General features: G+C 44.7%; 6 non-coding genes across 6 annotated transcripts; all 6 read left to right on the top strand.

Moving 5' to 3' along the window:
* Positions 1-1,082: 1,082 nt before the first annotated feature.
* On the top strand, positions 1,083-1,174 carry TRNAY-GUA (transfer RNA tyrosine (anticodon GUA)). The gene is given in 2 exon segments: positions 1,083-1,119; positions 1,139-1,174. It is a non-coding gene; the product is annotated as a tRNA-Tyr (tRNA).
* Positions 1,175-4,873: 3,699 nt separating this feature from the next.
* Positions 4,874-4,965, top strand: TRNAY-GUA (transfer RNA tyrosine (anticodon GUA)). The gene is given in 2 exon segments: positions 4,874-4,910; positions 4,930-4,965. It is a non-coding gene; the product is annotated as a tRNA-Tyr (tRNA).
* A 3,436-nt stretch (positions 4,966-8,401) lies between these two features.
* On the top strand, positions 8,402-8,493 carry TRNAY-GUA (transfer RNA tyrosine (anticodon GUA)). Its single transcript is given in 2 exon segments — positions 8,402-8,438; positions 8,458-8,493. It is a non-coding gene; the product is annotated as a tRNA-Tyr (tRNA).
* A 3,451-nt stretch (positions 8,494-11,944) lies between these two features.
* TRNAY-GUA (transfer RNA tyrosine (anticodon GUA)) lies at positions 11,945-12,036 on the top strand. Its single transcript is given in 2 exon segments — positions 11,945-11,981; positions 12,001-12,036. It is a non-coding gene; the product is annotated as a tRNA-Tyr (tRNA).
* A 3,385-nt stretch (positions 12,037-15,421) lies between these two features.
* On the top strand, positions 15,422-15,513 carry TRNAY-GUA (transfer RNA tyrosine (anticodon GUA)). Its single transcript is given in 2 exon segments — positions 15,422-15,458; positions 15,478-15,513. It is a non-coding gene; the product is annotated as a tRNA-Tyr (tRNA).
* Positions 15,514-17,893: 2,380 nt separating this feature from the next.
* Positions 17,894-17,986, top strand: TRNAY-GUA (transfer RNA tyrosine (anticodon GUA)). The gene is made up of 2 exons: positions 17,894-17,930; positions 17,951-17,986. It is a non-coding gene; the product is annotated as a tRNA-Tyr (tRNA).
* Positions 17,987-19,920: the final 1,934 nt, after the last annotated feature.

Raw genomic sequence — 19,920 nt, 5'->3', positions numbered from 1 at the left:
ACTTCATCCCAATCCCTCCTTCCAAATTTCCAGGTTTCCATCTTGAGAGTTTCTTTCTGTATCCATCTTGTTCACCCCCATGCATCCTCTCCCACCCTCATCTCTCCCCCACCCATTGTTTCTCCCCCTCCCTGTGTGATATCCGTCACTGTTGTTGGTGTTTACCCCCTCTCTCCTGCTCTTCCTTTTGTCCTGTAATGTCCTGATAAGTTCAGTGTACTAATTCTAGCTCTTCCATGAGCCTCGACTTGGTGTAGAAAACAAAAAAAGAAGCCATCCGTTCATTATCAACGGTTTCTTTGGAGTGCTGCTTCCTTGAGTGCTTAAGCCACTTGGAGAGTGCTCCACAAGCTGATTGGTAATGGGACACACCTGATTTCGACTATTATCAAATGTGAGGAAAATTAACTTTTTCTCCAAATATCAACTTTATATCTTATGGGCTTGTTAGGCCTTTATAGTATTGAAATAAATGATACATACATCATGCTTTAATCTTCTTATACTTTCATAGTTTTGTGTTGTCACATCTATCTATAATTCCAGTAATCTCTGTCTGTACGTCTGTACGTCTGTACGTTTGTTTGTCTGTGACCGCTGTTTCTCGACAACCACGGGTCCGATATACTTTTAACTTGCCAGGTATATTGCTGGGGACCCGAGGATGTGCCTTTTCAAGGTTTCATATTAATCGGACAATTACTTACCGAGCTATGTCCAAAAAACGATTCAACCAATCAGAGAGCAGCGAACGATCGCGTGTGCCGGCGTTGCGAATGGACCAAACCATTCCATGTAAATAGAGGGGGGGGGGGGGTTCTGTGGTCGTTGCGAATGGACGAAACCATTTTATGTAAATAGAGGGGGGGGATTGTCACTGTACTCGCAAGCCGTTCGCCGTTCGCTTTGGCGTTGCGAATGGACCAAACCATTTCATGTAAATAGAGGGGGGGGGATATAATTTTAGATAGATATATAGTACGGGCATATATATAGTACGGGCATGCCCTAGTATTGTTAAAAAGAGTAAATATGAGAATGAATGAATGATTTGTTACACATTTATTTGCATCGTTTTCAGTCCTTCGATAGCTCAGTTGGTAGAGCGGAGGACTGTAGAGGATCTTTCCCTTCAGGAATCCTTAGGTCGCTGGTTCGAATCCGGCTCGAAGGAAGTTTTTTTTTTTTAACATTTAATACACGGCTCACAATAAGTCAGGGACATTGTGGGAGTGAGTTTATTTTTTTTTATAGGGGTTTTTTTTTTTTTTTTTTTTTTTTTTTTTTTGTATACAAGATCGAGGCTCGTGAAAGAGCGAACATTAATCACACAGAAAGACAAACCGACACATAAAACAAATAACATCGGGAGCGGTAGACAAGATGGGGAGAGAGGGGAAAGGACACAAACACAACATTTGAGAGCAGGGACCGAGAGACATGGAGACATCGAGAGATCTGAGAGAGGGCGAGGGCTTTGGGGGGGGGGGGGCATGGGAAGGGGGCGGTGGGAGAGGTATAAAACATATGGACACTGCCAGGACTTCCAGGAAAGAAGTTGGAATTTCAAACAAGGTGGATCTGGGGTGAATTAGCGGGGGTAGAAAAGATCAAGGTTTTGGATGGGGGAAGATAAGAGATGGTGGTGAACAGCTGTTTTAAAGACCTGGAGGGAGGAGTGGGATTGAAGGGAGTGAGGGAGTTTGTTCCAGAGGCGGGAGAAAAGAGGAATGAAAGAGTGAAGGTGAGCAGAGAGCCGAGATTTCGGCAGTTTAACCATCAGAGGGTTGCTGGCAGATCTTGTGCGACCTGTAGGAATATTTGGGGGACAGAGCACAGAGAGAGCTGGGGGTGCAAGGCCGGAGAGGAGTCGGTAGAAGACAGAAAGACCACCTACCTGCCTGCGGTGAGTGAGTGAAAGGCCCTCAGAGATAGCTTCATCGCGGGAGATTCCAATAATTCTGAAAGCTTTGGTTTCAACAGCGTGAAGCCGAGCTAGGTGTGAGGCAGGAGCACCGGCCCATAGGGGAGAACAGTATTCCATTGAGCTGCGGATGAAAGCCTTGTATGTGGTGAGGAGCTCAGGTGTGCCGAGGAAGGACTTCGCACGACGGAGGATGCCCAGTCGGCGACTGGCTTTGGAGGCCAGCTTGGAAATGTGGTTTTCCCAAGAAAGATCATGGCAGATAGTGAGACCCAAAATCTTGAGCGACAGAACTTCTTGGAGAGGATTGTTGAGAAAGTAGATGGGAGGGTTGTCCAGTCGATCTTTTCGGAGAGACATAGTAAGAGTGTGAGATTTGTCAGGATTGAAAGACATGTTCCACTTGTTTGACCAGTCTGTGATTTTGTCCAGGTCTTCAGAGAGTGAGGAGGCAGCAGACTGCCGATCTGAGGGAAGAGGAATGGAGCGGCAGAGAGTGGAGTCATCAGCAAAGAGATAGAGAGGATTTTCGAGAGAGTCAGAGAGATCATTGATGAAGACCAGAAAAAGCACGGGGCCCAGAAGGACTGTAGTTAGGGTATTAAAATCAAGAATGCTGTGTTTTTTCACTCATTAATAACCATAGAATTAGGACCAACAACTTTTTTCAACACAATTAATACACAAAATCAACCACACCGAAGAACCTGCCCATATCCCTAACTTATTGTGAGAAGTGTAAGCGCGAGATAAATTTATTTGTGAGAACGTCACTAACAGTCCTGTAAAGTCCATTACGAGGTAAATGTCGGTGGTGACCGGCTGGGAGTTATTCTTTTACTCTGGTAAATACTATCTCGAGTACAGCACTCGAGGGCACAGTTTATGAAGAATAGATCTGAAGAATTCCTTCAACTTTCCCTGCTTAACTCGCGCATCTCATCATCTCATCGAGGAGAAGGGTGTGTCTGTCCAGGAGGAGACTGGAACGTTCTGGGGGAGACTGGAATGTTCTGGAGGAGACTGGAATGTTCTGGAGGAGACTGGAATGTGCTGCAGGAGACTGAAATGTTCTGGAGGAGACTGGAATGTTCTGGAGGAGACTGGAATGTTCTGGAAAAAAATTCCAACGATAAGCTGAAGGGGAGTGCTTGATCAAACCCATGATGTTGTATCGTTCCCGAAACCCACGGGTTCTCAAGGGCAAAAACAAGCAAACTCTGCCCGTATTCTGGAGGGCCGACAGAAGAATGTGGGTAACGGCTGCCATCTTTATTCACTGGTTCCAGAACTGTTTCGTCCCTCAAGTCAAGAGGTACCTGGCAGACAAGAACCTCTACTTCAAGGTCCTCCTGCTGGTGGGCAACGCTCATGGCCACCCCGACGTACTGAAGGTAACCCATCCAAATGTCGTTGTCATCTTCCTGGCACCCAACACCATGCACCTTCCTCCCTGATAAAACCACTCGACCAAGGAGTAATTTCAATGTTTAAAACGTATTTAAACCATGCAGCACCTTCTGTCATATCCTGGAAGTCATGGAGTCCAACCCTGACCTGACCATTGGGAAAGCGCACTGCATCAGCGCCATCAAAGACTAGCTGGACGAAGTGAAAGCCTCCACCATCAACACTTGCTGGCACAATCTATGGCCAAACATAGTCAACGAATTCAGAGACTTTCCCGACACTACAAAATACAGGGAGCAAATTTCCTGGTTAGCATGGGAAGTGGGAGGGGAAGGCTTCGACGACATGGAGCCTGAGGAATTGGAGGAGCTCATCGCCTCGCATTGGCAGGAGTTGACGGAGGAATAGTTGGAGGCCATCATCAAGGTCTTTGAGGAGGGGGACGAGGATGAGAGCAGTGAAGAAGAGGATGATCTGGCGAGGTCCAACCTGACCGTCAATTTCCTGGCTGAGGTTCTGCCGAATGGAAGGTCGGTCACTGACAGGTTGCAAGATGCCGACCCGATGATGGAACGGTCGGTTCCTCCTGTTCAAAAGGTGGTTGGACGATGTTTTGCTGCCATCCAAAGAGCTGCACAGAAACATGCAGCACTCAGGGAAACAGGTCTCAATCACCCATTTTTCGGCCTGGCCGCTCCACCTCAACCTCAACCTCAACACTTTCAGCGTCCTCACCTGCACTCCCTTTGATGCACAACTCATCAGTATCCTCACCTCCACCCTCTTCATAGGAGTTCACTGGAGTCTAAGTTATCATCATCATCATCATCATGAATCACAAACCACCGGGATCAATGTTCACCACCATCTCAGATCATCCCCAATCCAACACCGTGATCTTTTTCTACCCTCATTAACCCACCTAGCCCATTTCATCCCAATGCCACATTCCAAATTTCCAGGTTTCCATCTTGAGAGTTTCTTTCTGTGTCCATCTTGTTCACCTCCATGCATCCTCTCCCACCCTCATCTCTCCCCCACCCATTGTATCTCCCCCTCCCTGTGCGTTGTCCTTCACCTCTGTTGTTAGTGTTTACCCCCTCTCTCCTGCTCCTCTTTTTGTCCTGTAATGTCCTGATTCGTTCATTGTACTAATTCTAGCTCTTCCATGAGCCTCGACTTGGTATAGAAAACAAAAAAGGAAGCCATCCGTTCGTAATCAACGGTTTCTTTGGCGTGCTGCTTCCTTGAGTTCTTAAGCCACTTGGAGAGTGCTCTTCAACTACAAGCTGATTGGTAATGGAACACACCTGATTTCTACTATCATCAAATGTAAGGAACAATTTAACTTTTTTTCCAAATATCAACTTCATATCTTCTGGTCTTGTTAGGCCTTTATAGTATTGAAATAAATGATACATACATCATGTTTTGATCTTCTAATCCTTTCATAGTTTTGTACTGTCACACGTGATTAAAAAGAGCAAATATGAGAATGAATGAATGATTTGTTACACATTTATTTACGCCAGTTTCAGTCCTTCGATAGCTCAGTTGGTAGAGCGGAGGACTGTAGATGATCTCTCCTTTCAGGAATCCTTAGGTCGCTGGTTCGAATCCGGCTCGAAGGAAGTTTTTTTTTTTTTTTTTAACATTTAATAAGCGCGAGATAAATTTACTTGCGAAAACGTCACTACCAGTGCTGTGAAGTCTATTACGAGGTAAATGTCGGTGGTGACCGGCTGGGAGTTATTCTTTTACCCTGGTAAATACTATCACGAGTACAGTACTCAGTGTTGCCACTCGGGGTTTTCGAATTTCACCAATCGGGTGCCTAAATTTCACAAAATTGAAGTACATTTCACCAAATGCCAAGTTTCCATTGGATATCGACTGCTAAATGATAACAAACTTGTAAATATTGTTTACGATACAAACTTTATTGACAAATGAACTGTCGAACAAGCTTTTTTTTTTAACGAAAAGAGTTGCGTAAAGTTCGCAAAACGGCCTCATCATTCCTCATCATCAACGACGTCATAGAAAGTGATGGTGGAGTTCTGCTCTGCAGCATTTCCCAGTCGGGTGGTGTCGCGGGAATGGCACTCCGGAGCGCACTGCGTCTACGAGCTCTTTGGACGGCGTCCAACAGTAACACTTTCTTCCCTGACGCGCCTAGTGTTGTCTCGCCAGGAGTCTGTTGGCGACGGTCGATGCATGTAGTCGATTGGTTGTTGGGGTCTTCACCATGTTCACCTCTGAAAACACTCGCTCAACACACGCCGACGAATGCGGAAGTGCGAGCAATGCGCACATCAGTCGGCAGAGTTCAGGGAATTTCGGCTCACCAGTTCCATCCGCCACCTGCTTCAGTTCTGGCCAGAACACAACGGGTGACTTTCCGGCAAGAGCACTCAACTGGTCGCGCGAATACAGAAGGGCCCGCCATTCATCATCCAGTTTGTTCAGATCAGCCTCTGGAACCAGTCGAGGGAACTTAAGCGCCAGTTTCACCAGAGAGGTCATAGTACGTTGGCTTGACAAAGCCTCTTCTGGATCGAGACAACAAATCATGGACAACACACTGTCCTCTGAGAAGTCAAACCGCTTATGGATCTGGACACACAGTTCTCTGAGAAACTCGACGCAGTCCTCTCGAAAGTGCGTCTCCGCGTCACCGAGCGATACTTTCTGCATCGCAGCATAGCAACACCCACCAAGATGAACTTCCGTGATGGGGCGATGGTTACTCTTCGAGGTAGGGTTAATGGTTGCCACATCGCGGGTGAGAATGACCTCATTGCATACGAACATTGATAGGATCTCCCTGTATGTATCCGTGATCGATTTGAAAACCTTGTGAACCCTGAGGTCCTCTGACTGGAACTGGAGATTCATACTATCAATCTTTGACAGCACATAATTCAACATATGAAACATGTGCTTGGAACCAGGAGTTACCATGACTTTGAATATACTCACAGCGCCATCCACTTTGTCTTTGGGTGATTCTGCCTGGAAGAAAAACTTCAAAGGTTCCCACTGCTCTTGTATTCTAGCGACCACCATACCGCGTGAAAGCCATCTTGTCTGGGCCATCTTCAGAATCATGTGAATGACTGTTTTCATGGCTTCCTGAATCATTGCGAACTCCCTCCTGGGCATGACTATTGTTTGCCTTGCACGATGTTTGCCTGTCATGGTGTTGCACTGGTGATGTGGCTGACTGCGGCCCCATCGGCGTTGCCGCGAACTGGCTTCTTGTTGGTTCTTAACTATTTAACATGCCCCGCCCCCTCGTGGCGGGGAGTATTGTTGATATTTCACCAGATTTCGACCAATTTCGATTTCTTCCACCAGATCACCAGACTCGGACCGATTTCACCCAATTGGGTGAAATTTCACCAAGAGCAGCAACGAAGACTACTCGAGGGCAAAGTTTATGAAGAAGAGATCTGAAGAATTCCTTCAACTTTCCCTGCTTAACTTGCGCATCTCATCGAGGAGAAGGGTATGTCTGTCCTGGAGGAGACTGGAATGATCTGGAGGAGACTGGAATGTTCTGGAGGAGACTGGAATGTTCTGGAAGAAAATTCCAACGATAAGCTAAAATGGAGTGCTTGATCAAACCCATGATGTTGTATCGTTCCCGAAACCCACGGGTTCTCAAGGGCAAAAACAAGCAAACTCTGCTTGTATTTTGGAGGGCCGACAGAAGAATGTGGGTAATGGCTGCCATCTTTATTCACTGGTTCGAGAACTGTTTCGTCCCTCAAGTCGAGAGGTACCTGGCAGACAGGAACCTCGACTTCAAGGTCCTCCTACTGGTGTGAAACGCTCTTGGCGACCCCGACGTACTGAAGGTAACCCATCCAAATGTCGTGGTCATCTTACTGGCACCCAACACCATGCACTAACAGTGCTGATAAAACACTGTTATAAAACACTCTCTGATAAAACCACTCGACCAAGGTGTAATTTCAATGTTTAAAACGTATATAAACCATGCAGCACCTTCTGTCATATCCTCGAAGCCATGGAGTCCAACCCTGACCTGACCATTGGGAAAGCGCACTGCATCAGCGCCATCAAAGACGATAGCTGGACGAAGTGAAAGCCTCCACCATCAACACTTGCTGGCACAATCTATGGCCAAACATAGTCAACGAATTCAGAGGCTTTCCCGATACCACAAAAGACAGGGATCAAATTTCCGGGTTCGCATGGGAAGTGGGAGGGGAAGGCTTCGACGACATGGAGCCTGAGGAATTGGAGGAGCTCATCGCCTCGCATTGGCAGGATTTGACGGAGGAATAGTTGGAGGCCATCATCAAGGTCTTTGAGGAGGGGGACGTGGATGAGAGCAGTGAAGAGAAGGATGATCTCGCGAGGTCCAACCTGACCGTCAAGTTCCTGGCTGAGGTGCTGCCGGATATGAGGTCCGTCGCTGACAGGTTGCAAGATGCCGACCCGATGATGGAACGGTCGGTTCCTCCTGTTCAAAAGGTGGTTGGACGATGTTTTGCTGCCACCCAAAGAGCTGCACAGAAACCTGCAGCACTAAGGGAAACAGCTCTCAATCACCCATGTTTCGGCCTGGCCCCTCCAACTCAAGCTCAACACCTTCAGCGTCCTCACCTGCATTCCCTTTGGTGCACAACTCATCAGTTGCCTCACCTACGCCCTTTTCAGAGGAGTTCACTGGAGTCTAAAGTTTTCATCATCATCATCATCATCATCATCATCATCATCATCATCATCATCAACAAGAAAAGTTACATCGTACAGTATCTTCAATAAAAACTAAAAACAACCTGCTGTTGTTGGTGTTTTATTATTTGTCTGTTATCGATTATCAAATGTAAGGAAAAATTAACTTTTTCTTCAAATATCAACTTTATATCTTATGGGCTTGTTAGGCTTTTATAGTATTGAAATAAATGATACATACATCATGTTTTAATCTTCTTATACTTTCATAGTTTTGTGTTGTTCCATATTGTTAAAAAGAGTAATTATGAGAATGAATGAATGATTTGTTACACATTTATTTACATCATTTTCAGTCCTTCGATAGCTCAGTTGGTAGAGCGGAGGACTGTAGATGATTTTTCCCTTCAGGAATCCCTAGGTCGCTGGTTCGAATCCGGCTCGAAGGAAGTTTTTATTATTTTTTTACATTTAATAAGTGCGAGATAATGGCTCCCGCTAGGGAGGACTGCATTCACTCGTGTCCGTCCGTGTGTGTGTTCGTGTGTTTGTGCACAACATATCTGGAAAAGTTCTGAACGGATTTGGATGAAAGTTGGTGGGATGATTGCCCTTGGGATAAGGAAGAACTGATTAGGTTTTGGTGAAGCTCAGGATATTATTCCGGATGCAGGAATTTTTTTGGGGAATTTTGGTTGGGATTATTTTTTCTGTTTTCCTTTAAAAACCATTTTCTCTGCAATAATTGGAAATATTGAGAGATAACTTTCACCACAGGAGGGACTCGGTCTGGAGAATATTTTAATGGTAATTATGACGTCACATGTCATGTGATTCGCCCGCCACATTGTTTTGAGTGAAAAACACTAAAATCCAATTTTCTCCAAAACGCCTGAACAGATCGAGGCCAACCTTTGCAGGCAGAATCGCATACCCATGGCGAACAAAAAAGTCAGCGAGCATGACGTTATGCATCACATGGTTTCAGAGTTATGACGTTTTTAAGCACAAACTTTTAAAACCTCGCTCCTCCCTCATTTGTGATCCAATCGAGGGAAACTTGACAGATCTGTTCAGCATATCAGTCTACTAAAATGCCCTTTTGGAATTTGCGATAGGTCACGTGGTTTGGCAGATATCGTTAATTAAACGCAAATAATAAAAACATTTATATGTCTTGAACCACTTCATTGATCGACGTGAAACTTCATACTTTATTAGAAGTCATGAAGTTTAACAAGTGTGCAAAATTTGAAGATGATTGGAAGTATGGTCTGGAAGCTAGAAGTTGTTATTGCGTGAAGAAGAAGAGTCTTCGACTGTGGGCGATTAATTATTTATCACGTGTGCAGACTTGCAGGCATCGTTTGACACAATTTCCTGGGTTAATTTGAACCTCAAATAAAATTATAATTCCAGATTTGCCAATGGCTGAGGTATATTAACAAACGAATAAAACAGATTTGGCAAAATTCCGACTTAAAAAAAAACAAAAGATCTCATATTCACCCAGGGTTGTGAGAGGCTGAAGAAGAAGAAACCCCGCAGGGGATTCCCAGACCAAATAAATAATTCTGGCTCTGCGTTTTCAGGTTTAATACTCCCACCAGGGAGTAATGCATTCGATTGTGTCTGTCCGTGTGTGTGTGTGTGTGTGTGTGTGTGTGTGTGTGTGTGTGTGTGTGTGCGTGCGTATGTGTGTTCGTGTGTTTGTGAACAAGATATCTGGAAAAGTTCTGAACGGATTTGGATGAAAGTTGGTGGGATGATTGCCCTTGGGATAAGGAAGAATTGATTATTTTTTGGTGAAGCTCAGGATATTAGTCCAGATCTAGGAATTGATTTTGGGAATTGTTTTTGGGAATTTTTTTTTCTGTTTTACTTCATTAAAGCTTTTATTCTTATTCTTAAATGACGTTTTTCTCCTCTAATTCCGAGATATATCAAAATTAATTCTCTGACAGTTAAGGCCGACTTTGTTTTTCATTTATTGTTTTGGGGAGAGGGGATGTTAAACAAAACGTGTTATTCAAACTTGACCCACGGCGGGAGTATGCGCTCTACTGAGTGGCGTTCTCGTTTTATTTGTGAAAATGGCACGAACAGTGCTGTAAAGTGGATTACGAGGTAAATGTCGGTGATGACCGGCTGGGAGTTATTATTTTACTCTGGTAAATACTATCACGAGCACAGCACTCGAGGGCACAGTTTATGAAGAAGAGACCTGAAGAATTCCTTCAACTTTCCCTGCTTAACTCGCGCATCTCAATGAGGAGGAGGGTGTGTCTGTCCAGGAGGAGACTGGAATGTTCTGGAGGAGACTGGAATGTTGTGGAAGGGACTGGAATGTTCTGGAGGAGACTCGAATGTGCTGCAGGAGACTGGAATGTTCTGGAGGAGACTGGAATGTTCTGGAAGAAAATTCCAACGATAAGCTAAAGTGGAGTGCTTGATCAAACCCATGATGCTGTATCGTTCTCGAAACCCACAGGTTCTCAAGGGCAAAAACAAGCAAACTCTGCCCGTATTTTGGAGGGCCGACTGAAGAATGTGGGTAATGGCTGCCATCTTTATTCACTGGTTCGAGAACTGTTTCGTCCCTCAAGTCGAGAGGTACCTGGCAGACAGGAACCTCTACTTCAAGGTCCTCCTACTGGTGTGAAACGCTCTTGGCGACCCCGACGTACTGAAGGTAACCCATCCAAATGTCGTGGTCATCTTCCTGGCACCCAACACCATGCACCTTCCTCTCTGATAAAACCACTCGACCAAGGTGTAATTTCAATGTTTAAAACGTATTTAAACCATGCAGCACCTTCTGTCATATCCTGGAAGCCATGGAGTCCAACCCTGACCTGACCATTGGGAAAGCGCACTGCATCAGCGCCATCAAAGACGATAGCTGGACGAGGTGAAAGCCTCCACCCTCAACACTTGCTGGCACAATCTATGGCCAAACATAGTCAACGAATTCAGAGGCTTTCCCGATACCACAAAAGACAGGGATCAAATTTCCGGGTTCGCATGGGAAATGGGAGGGGAAGGCTTCGACGACATGGAGCCTGATGAATTGGAGGAGATCATCGCCTCGCATTGGCAGGATTTGACGGAGGAATAGTTGGAGGCCATCATCAAGGTCTTTGAGGAGGGGGACGAGGATGAGAGCAGTGAAGAGAAGGATGATCTCGCGAGGTCCAACCTGACCGTCAAGTTCCTGGCTGAGGTGCTGCCGGATATGAGGTCCGTCGCTGACAGGTTGCAAGATGCCGACCCGATGATGGAACGGTCGGTTCCTGCTGTTCAAAAGGTGGTTGGACGATGTTTTGCTGCCATCCAAAGAACTGCACAGAAACCTGCAGCACTAGGGGAAACAGCTCTCAATCACCCATTTTCCGGCCTGGCCCCTCCAACTCAAGCTCAACACCTTCAGCGTCCTCACCTGCATTCCCTTTGATGCACAACTCATCAGTTGCCTCACCTACGCCCTTTTCAGAGGAGTTCACTGGAGTCTAAAGTTTTCATCATCATCATCATCATCATCATCATCATCATCATCATCATCATCATCATCATCATCATCATCATCATCATCAACAACAAGAAAAGTTACATCGTTCAGTATCTTCAATAAAAACTAAAAACAACCTGCTGTTGTTGGTGTTTTATTATTTGTCTGTTATCGATTGTCAAATGTGAGGAAAAATTAACTTTTTCTTCAAATATCAACTTTATATCTAATATGGCCTTGTTAGGCCTTTATAGTATTGAAATAAATGATACATACATCATGCTTTAATCTTCTTATACTTTCATAGTTTTGTGTTGTTACATATTGTTAAAAAGAGTAATTATGAGAATGAATGAATGATTTGTTACACATTTATTTACATCGTTTTCAGTCCTTCGATAGCTCAGTTGGTAGAGCGGAGGACTGTAGATGATCTTTCCCTTCAGGAATCCTTAGGTCGCTGGTTCGAATCCGGCTCGAAGGAAGTTTTTATTATTTTTTTACATTTAATAAGTGCGAGATAATGACTCCCGCTAGGGAGGACTGCATTCACTTGTGTCCGTCCGTGTGTGTGTTCGTGTGTTTGTGCACAAGTTATCTGGAAAAGTCCTGAACGGATTTGGATGAAAGTTGGTGGGATGATTGCTGTTGGGATAAGGAAGAATTGATTAGTTTTTGGTGAAGCTCAGGATATTATTCCGGATCCAGGAATTTTTTTGGGGAATTTTGGTTGGGATTATTTTTTCTGTTTTCCTTTCAAAACCATTTTGTCTGCAATAATTGGACCGATTGAGAACTAATTTTCACCACAGGAGGGACTCGGTCTGGAAAATATTTTAATGGTAATTATGACGTCACAGGTAACGTGGTTCGCCCGCCATGTTGTTTTGAGTGAAAAACACTAAAATCCAATTTTCTCCAAAACGCCTGAACAGATCGAGGCCAACCTTTGCAGGCGGAATTGCATACCCATGGCGAACAAAAAAGTCAACGAGCATGACGTCATGCATCACATGGTTTCAGAGTTATGACGTTTTTAAGCACAAACCATTAAAACCTCGCTCCTCCCTCATTTGTGATCCAATCCAGGGCAAACTTCACAGATCTGTTCAGCATATCAGTCTACTAAAATGCCCTTTTGGAATTTGCGATAGGTCACGTGGTTTGGCAGATATCGTTAATTAAACGCAAATAATAAAAACATTTATATGTCTTGAACCACTTCATTGATCGACGTGAAACTTCAAACGTTGGTAGAAGTCATGAAGAGCAACAAGTGTGCAAAATTTGAAGATGATTGGAAGTATGGTCTGGAAGCTAGCAGTTGTTATTGCGTGAAGAAGAAGAGTCTTCGACAGTGGACGATTAATTATTTATCACGTGTGCAGACTTGCAGGCATCGTTTGACACAATCTCCTGGGTTAATTTGAACCTCAAATAAAATTATAATTCCAGATTTGCCAATGGCTGAGGTATATTAACCAACGAATAAAACAGATTTGGCAAAATTCCGACTTAAAAAAAAACAAAAGATCTCATATTCACCCAGGGTTGTGAGAGGCTGAAGAAGAAGAAACCCCGCAGGGGATGCCCAGACCAAATAAATAATTCTGGCTCTGCGTTTTCAGGTTTAATACTCCCACTCGGGAGTAATGCATTCGATTGTGTGTGTGTGTGTGTGTGTTCGTGTGTTTGTGAACAAGATATCTGGAAAAGTTCTGAACGGATTTGGATGAAAGTTGGTGGGATGATTGCCCTTGGGATAAGGAAGAATTGATTATTTTTTGGTGAAGCTCAGGATATTAGTCCGGATCTAGGAATTTTTTTGGGATTTTTTGGGGGAATTTTTTTTTCTGTTTTACTGCATGAAAGCTTTTATTCTTATTCTTAAATGATGTTTTTCTCCTCTAATTCCGAGATATATCAAAATTAATTCTCTGACAACGAAGGCCTACTTTCTTTTTCATTTATTGTTTTGGGGAGAGGGGATGTGAAACAAAACGTGTTATTCCAACTTGACCCACGGCGGGAGTATGCGCTCTACTGAGTTGCGTTCCATTTTTATTTGTGAAAAGGGCACTAACAGTGCTGTAAAGTGGATTACGAGGTAAATGTCGGTGGTGACCGGCTGGGAGTTATTATTTTACTCTGGTAAATACTATCACGAGCACAGCACTCGAGGGCACAGTTTATGAAGAAGAGACCTGAAGAATTCCTTCAACTTTCCCTGCTTAACTCGCGCATCTCAATGAGGAGAAGGGTGTGTCTGTCCTGGAGGAGACTGGAATGTTCTGGAGGAGACTGGAATGTTGTGGAAGGGACTGGAATGTTCTGGAGGAGACTCGAATGTACTGGAGGAGACTGGAATGTTCTGGAAGAAAATTCCAACGATAAGCTAAAGTGGCGTGCTTGATCAAACCCATGATGCTGTATCGTTCCCGAAACCCACGGGTTCTCAAGGGCAAAAACAAGCAAACTCTGCCCGTATTTTGGAGGGCCGACAGAAGAATGTGGGTAATGGCTGCCATCTTTATTCACTGGTTCGAGAACTGTTTCGTCCCTCAAGTCGAGAGGTACCTGGCAGACAGGAACCTCCACATCAAGGTCCTCCTACTGGTGTGAAACGCTCTTGGCAACCCCGACGTACTGAAGGTAACCCATCCAAATGTCGTGGTCATCTTCCTGGCACCCAACACCATGCACCTTCCTCTCTGATAAAACCACTCGACCAAGGTGTAATTTCAATGTTTAAAACGTATATAAACCATGCAGCACCTTCTGTCATATCCTGGAAGCCATGGAGTCCAACCCTGACCTGACCATTGGGAAAGCGCACTGCATCAGCGCCATCAAAGACGATAGCTGGACGAAGTGAAAGCCTCCACCATCAACACTTGCTGGCACAATCTATGGCCAAACATAGTCAACGAATTCAGAGGCTTTCCCGATACCACAAAAGACAGGGATCAAATTTCCGGGTTCGCATGGGAAGTGGGAGGGGAAGGCATCGACGACATGGTGCCTGAGGAATTGGAGGAGCTCATCGCCTCGCATTGGCAGGATTTGACGGAGGAATAGTTGGAGGCCATCATCAAGGTCTTTGAGGAGGGGGACGTGGATGAGAGCAGTGAAGAGAAGGATGATCTCACGAGGTCCAACCTGACCGTCAAGGTCCTGGCTGAGGTGCTGCCGGATATGAGGTCCGTCGCTGACAGGTTGCAAGATGCCGACCCGATGATGGAACAGTCGGTTCCTCCTGTTCAAAAGGTGGTTGGACGATGTTTTGCTGCCATCCAAAGAGCTGCACAGAAACCTGCAGCACTAAAGGAAACAGCTCTCAATCGCCCATTTTTCGGCCTGGCCCCTCCAACTCAAGCTCAACACCTTCAGCGTCCTCACCTGCATTCCCTTTGGTGCACAACTCATCAGTTGCCTCACCTACGCCCTTTTCAGAGGAGTTCACTGGAGTCTAAAGTTTTCATCATCATCATCATCATCATCATCATCATCATCATCATCATCATCATCATCATCATCATCATCATCATCATCATCATCATCATCAACACGAAAAGTTACATCGTACAGTATCTTCAATAAAAACTAAAAACGACCTGCTGTTGTTGGTGTTTTATTATTTGTCTGTTATCGATTAACAAATGTGAGGAAAAATTAACTTTTTCTTCAAATATGAACTTTATATCTAATATGGCCTTGTTAGGCCTTTATAGTATTGAAATAAATGATACATACATCATGTTTTAATCTTCTTATACTTTCATAGTTTTGTGTTGTTACATATTGTTAAAAAGAGTAAATATGAGAATGAATGAATGATTTGTTACACATTTATTTACATCGTTTTCAGTCCTTCGATAGCTCAGTTGGTAGAGCGGAGGACTGTAGATGATCTTTCCCTTCAGGAATCCTTAGGTCGCTGGTTCGAATCCGGCTCGAAGGAAGTTTTTATTATTTTTTTACATTTAATAAGTGCGAGATAATTACTCCCGCAAGGGAGGACTGCATTCACTTGTGTCCGTCCGTGTGTTTGTGAACAAGATATCTGGAAAAGTTCTGAACGGATTTGGATGAAAGTTGGTGGGATGATTGCCCTTGGGCGAAGGAAGAATTGATTATTTTTTGGTGAAGCTCAGGATATTAGTCCGGATCTAGGAAATTTTTTGGGAATTTTATGGGGAATTTTCTTTTCTGTTTTACTGCATTAAAGCTTTTATTCTTATTCTTAAATGATGTTTTTCTCCTCTAATTCCGAGATATATCAAAATAAATTCTCTGACAGCTAAGGCCTACTTTCTTTTTCATTTATTGTTTTGGGGAGAGGGGATGTGAAACAAAACGTGTTATTCCAACTTGACCCACGGCGGGAGTATGCGCTCTACTGAGTGGCGGTCTAGTTTTATTTGTGAAAAGGGCACGAACAGTGCTGTAAAGTGGATTACGAGGTAAATGTCGGTGGTGACCGGCTGGGAGTTATTATTTTACTCTGGCAAATACTATCACGAGCACAGCACTCGAGGGCACAGTTTATGAAGAAGAGACCTGAAGAATTCCTTCAACTTTCCCTGCTTAACTCGCGCATCTCAATGAGGAGAAGGGTGTGTCTGTCCAGGAGGAGAATGGAATGTTCTGGAGGAGACTGGAATGTTGTGGAAGGGACTGTAATGTTCTGGAGGAGACTCGAATGTGCTGGAGGAGACTGGAATGTTGTGGAAGGGACTGGAATGTTCTGGAGGAGACTCGAATGTGCTGGAGGAGACTGGAATGTTCTGGAGGAGACTGGAATGTTCTGGAAGAAAATTCCAACGATAAGCTAAAGTGGCGTGCTTGATCAAACCCATGATGCTGTATCGTTCCCGAAACCCACGGGTTCTCAAGGGCAAAAACAAGCAAACTCTGCCCGTATTTTGGAGGGCCGACAGAAGAATGTGGGTAATGGCTGCCATCTTTATTCACTGGTTCGAGAACTGTTTCGTCCCTCAAGTCGAGAGGTACCTGGCAGACAGGAACCTCTACTTCAAGGTCCTCCTACTGGTGTGAAACGCTCTTGGCGACCCCGACGTACTGAAGGTAACCCATCCAAATGTCGTGGTCATCTTACTGGCACCCAACACCATGCACTAACAGTGCTGATAAAACACTGTTATAAAACACTCTCTGATAAAACCACTCGACCAAGGTGTAATTTCAATGTTTAAAACGTATTTAAACCATGCAGCACCTTCTGTCATATCCTGGAAGCCATGGAGTCCAACCCTGACCTGACCATTGGGAAAGCGCACGGCATCAGCGCCATCAAAGACGATAGCTGGACGAGGTGAAAGCCTCCACCATCAACACTTGCTGGCACAATCTATGGCCAAACATAGTCAACGAATTCAGAGGCTTTCCCGATACCACAAAAGACAGGGATCAAATTTCCGGGTTGGCCTGGGAAGTGGGAGGGGAAGGCTTCGACGACATGGGGCCTGAGGAATTGGAGGAGCTCATCGCCTCGCATTGGCAGGATTTGACGGAGGAATAGTTGGAGGCCATCATCAAGGTCTTTGAGGAGGGGGACGAGGATGAGAGCAGTGAAGAGAAGGATGATCTCGCGAGGTCCAACCTGACCGTCAAGTTCCTGGCTGAGGTGCTGCCGGATATGAAGTCCGTCGCTGACAGGTTGCAAGATGCCGAGCCGATGATGGAACGGTCGGTTCCTCCTGTTCAAAAGGTGGTTGGACGATGTTTTGCTGCCACCCAAAGAGCTGCACAGAAACATGCAGCACGAAGGGAAACAGCTCTCAATCAACCATTTTTCGGCCTGGCCCCTCCAACTCAAGCTCAACACCTTCAGCGTCCTCACCTGCATTCCCTTTGATGCACAACTCATCAGTTGCCTCACCTACGCCCTTTTCAGAGGAGTTCACTGGAGTCTAAAGTTTTCATCATCATCATCATCATCATCATCCTCATCATTATCATCATCATCATCATCATCATTATCATCATCATCATCCTCAGCATCATCATCATCATCAACAAGAAAAGTTACATCGTTCAGTATCTTCAATAAAAACTAAAAACGACCTGCTGTTGTTGGTGTTTTATTATTTGTCTGTTATCGATTGTCAAATGTGAGGAAAAATTAATTTTTTCTTCAAATGTCAACTTTATATCTCATGGGCTTGTTAGGCCTTTATAGTATTGAAATAAATGATACATACATCATGCTTTAATCTTCTAAAACTTTCATAGTTTTGTGTTGTTACATATTGTTAAAAAGAGTAAATATGAGAATGAATGAATGATTTGTTACACATTTATTTACATCCGTTGTCAGTCCTTCGATAGCTCAGTTGGTAGAGCGGAGGACTGTAGATGACTCTTCCCCTTCAGGAATCCTTAGGTCGCTGGTTCGAATCCGGCTCGAAGGAAGTTTTTTTTTGTTCTCACTTTTATTAAGTGCGAGATAATTTTATTTGTGAGAACGTTACTGACAGTGCTGTCGAGTGCATTACGACGCAAATGTCGGTGGTGACCGGCTGGAGTTATTATTTTACTCTGGTAAATACTTTCACGAGTACAGTACTCGAGGGCACAGTTTCTGAAGAAGTGATCTGAAGAATTCCTTCAACTTTCCCTGCTTAACTCACGCATCTCATCGAGGAGAAGTGTATGTCTGTTCTGGAGGAGACTGGAACGTTCTGGAGGAGACTGGAATGTCCTGGAGGAGAATGGAATGTTCTGGAAGAAAATTCCAACGATAAGCTAAAGGGGAGTGCATGATCAAACCCATGATGCTGCATCGTTCCCGAAACCCACGGGTTCTCAAGGGCAAAAACATGCAAACTCTGCCCGTATTTTGGAGGGCCAACAGAAGAATGTGGGTAATGGCTGCCATCAAGGTCCTCCTGCTGGTGGGCAACGCTCATGGCCACCCCGATGTACCGAAGAGAACCCATCCAAATGTCGTGGTCATCTTCCTGGCACCCAAGACAACCTTCCTCCCTGATCCAACCACTCGACTGAGGAGTAATTTCAATGTTTAAAACGTATTTAAACCATGCAGCACCTTCTGTCATATCCTGGAAGCCATGGAGTCCAACCCTGACCTGACCATTGGGAAAGCGCACTGCATCAGCGCCATCAAAGACTAGCTGGACGAAGTGAAAGCCTCCACCCTCAACACTTGCTGGCACAATCTATGGCCACACACAGTCAACGACTTCAGAGACTTTCCCTACACCACAAAAGACAGGGAGCAAATTTCCGGGTTGTCATGGGAAGTGGGAGGGGAAGGCTTCGACGACATGGAGCCTGAGGAATTGGAGGAGCTCATCGCCTCGCATTAGCAGGAGTTGACGGAGGAATCGTTGGAGGCCATCATCAAGGTCTTTGAGGAGGGGAACGAGGATGAGAACAGTGAAGAAGCGGATGATCTGGCGAGGTACACCCTGACCGTCAAGTTCCTGGCTGAGGTGCTGCCGGATATGAGGTCGGTCACTGACAGGTTGCAAGATGCCGACCCGATGATGGAACGGTCGGTTCCCTCCTGTTCAAAAGGTGGTTGGACGATGTTTTGCTGCCATCCAAAGAGCTGCATAGAAACCTGCAGCACTAAGGGAAACAGCTCTCAATCACCCATTTTTCGGCCTGGCCCCTCCACCTCAACCTCAACACCTTCAGCGTCCTCACCTGCACTCCCTTTGGTGAACAACTCATCAGTATCCTCACCAACGCCCTCTTCAAAGGAATTCACTGGAGTCGAAGTTATCATCATCATCAACAACAAGAAAAGTTACATCGTACAGTATCTTAAATTAAAATTAGAAACTATAAATGCTGTTGTTGGTGTTTTATTATTTGTCAGCATTTTAAATATAACTGTACTCATGTGCTTTCGTGTCCGTAAAACTTTACAAGCTGATTTACAAGCGTAAAACTTTACAAGGTGATTTACAAGCGTAAAACTTTACAATCAGCTCTCCAAGCTGATTGGTAATGGGACACACCTGATTTCTACTATTATCAAATGTGAGGAAAATTAACTTTTTCTCCAATTATCAACTTTATATCTTATGGACTTGTTAGGCCTTTATAGTATAGTATTGAAATAAATGATACATACATCATGTTTTAATCTTCTTATACTTTCATAGTTTTGTGTTGTTACATCTATCTATAATTCCAGTAATCTCTGTGTGTCTGTGTGTCTGTGTGTCTGTGTGTCTGTGTGTCTGTGTGTCTGTGACCGCTGTTTCTCGACAACCACGGGTCCGATATACTTTAAACTTGCCAGGTATATTGCTGGGGACCCGAGGATGTGCCTTTTCAAGGTTTGTAATTAATCGGACAAGTACTTACCGAG

Source organism: Myxine glutinosa, chromosome 1, assembly GCF_964187855.1.
Source record: "Myxine glutinosa chromosome 1, kmMyxGlut1.1, whole genome shotgun sequence".
Lineage (NCBI taxonomy): Eukaryota > Metazoa > Chordata > Myxini > Myxiniformes > Myxinidae > Myxine > Myxine glutinosa.
Note: the sequence above shows the minus strand (reverse complement) of the source record. Positions and strands in the feature narration are given on the sequence as shown.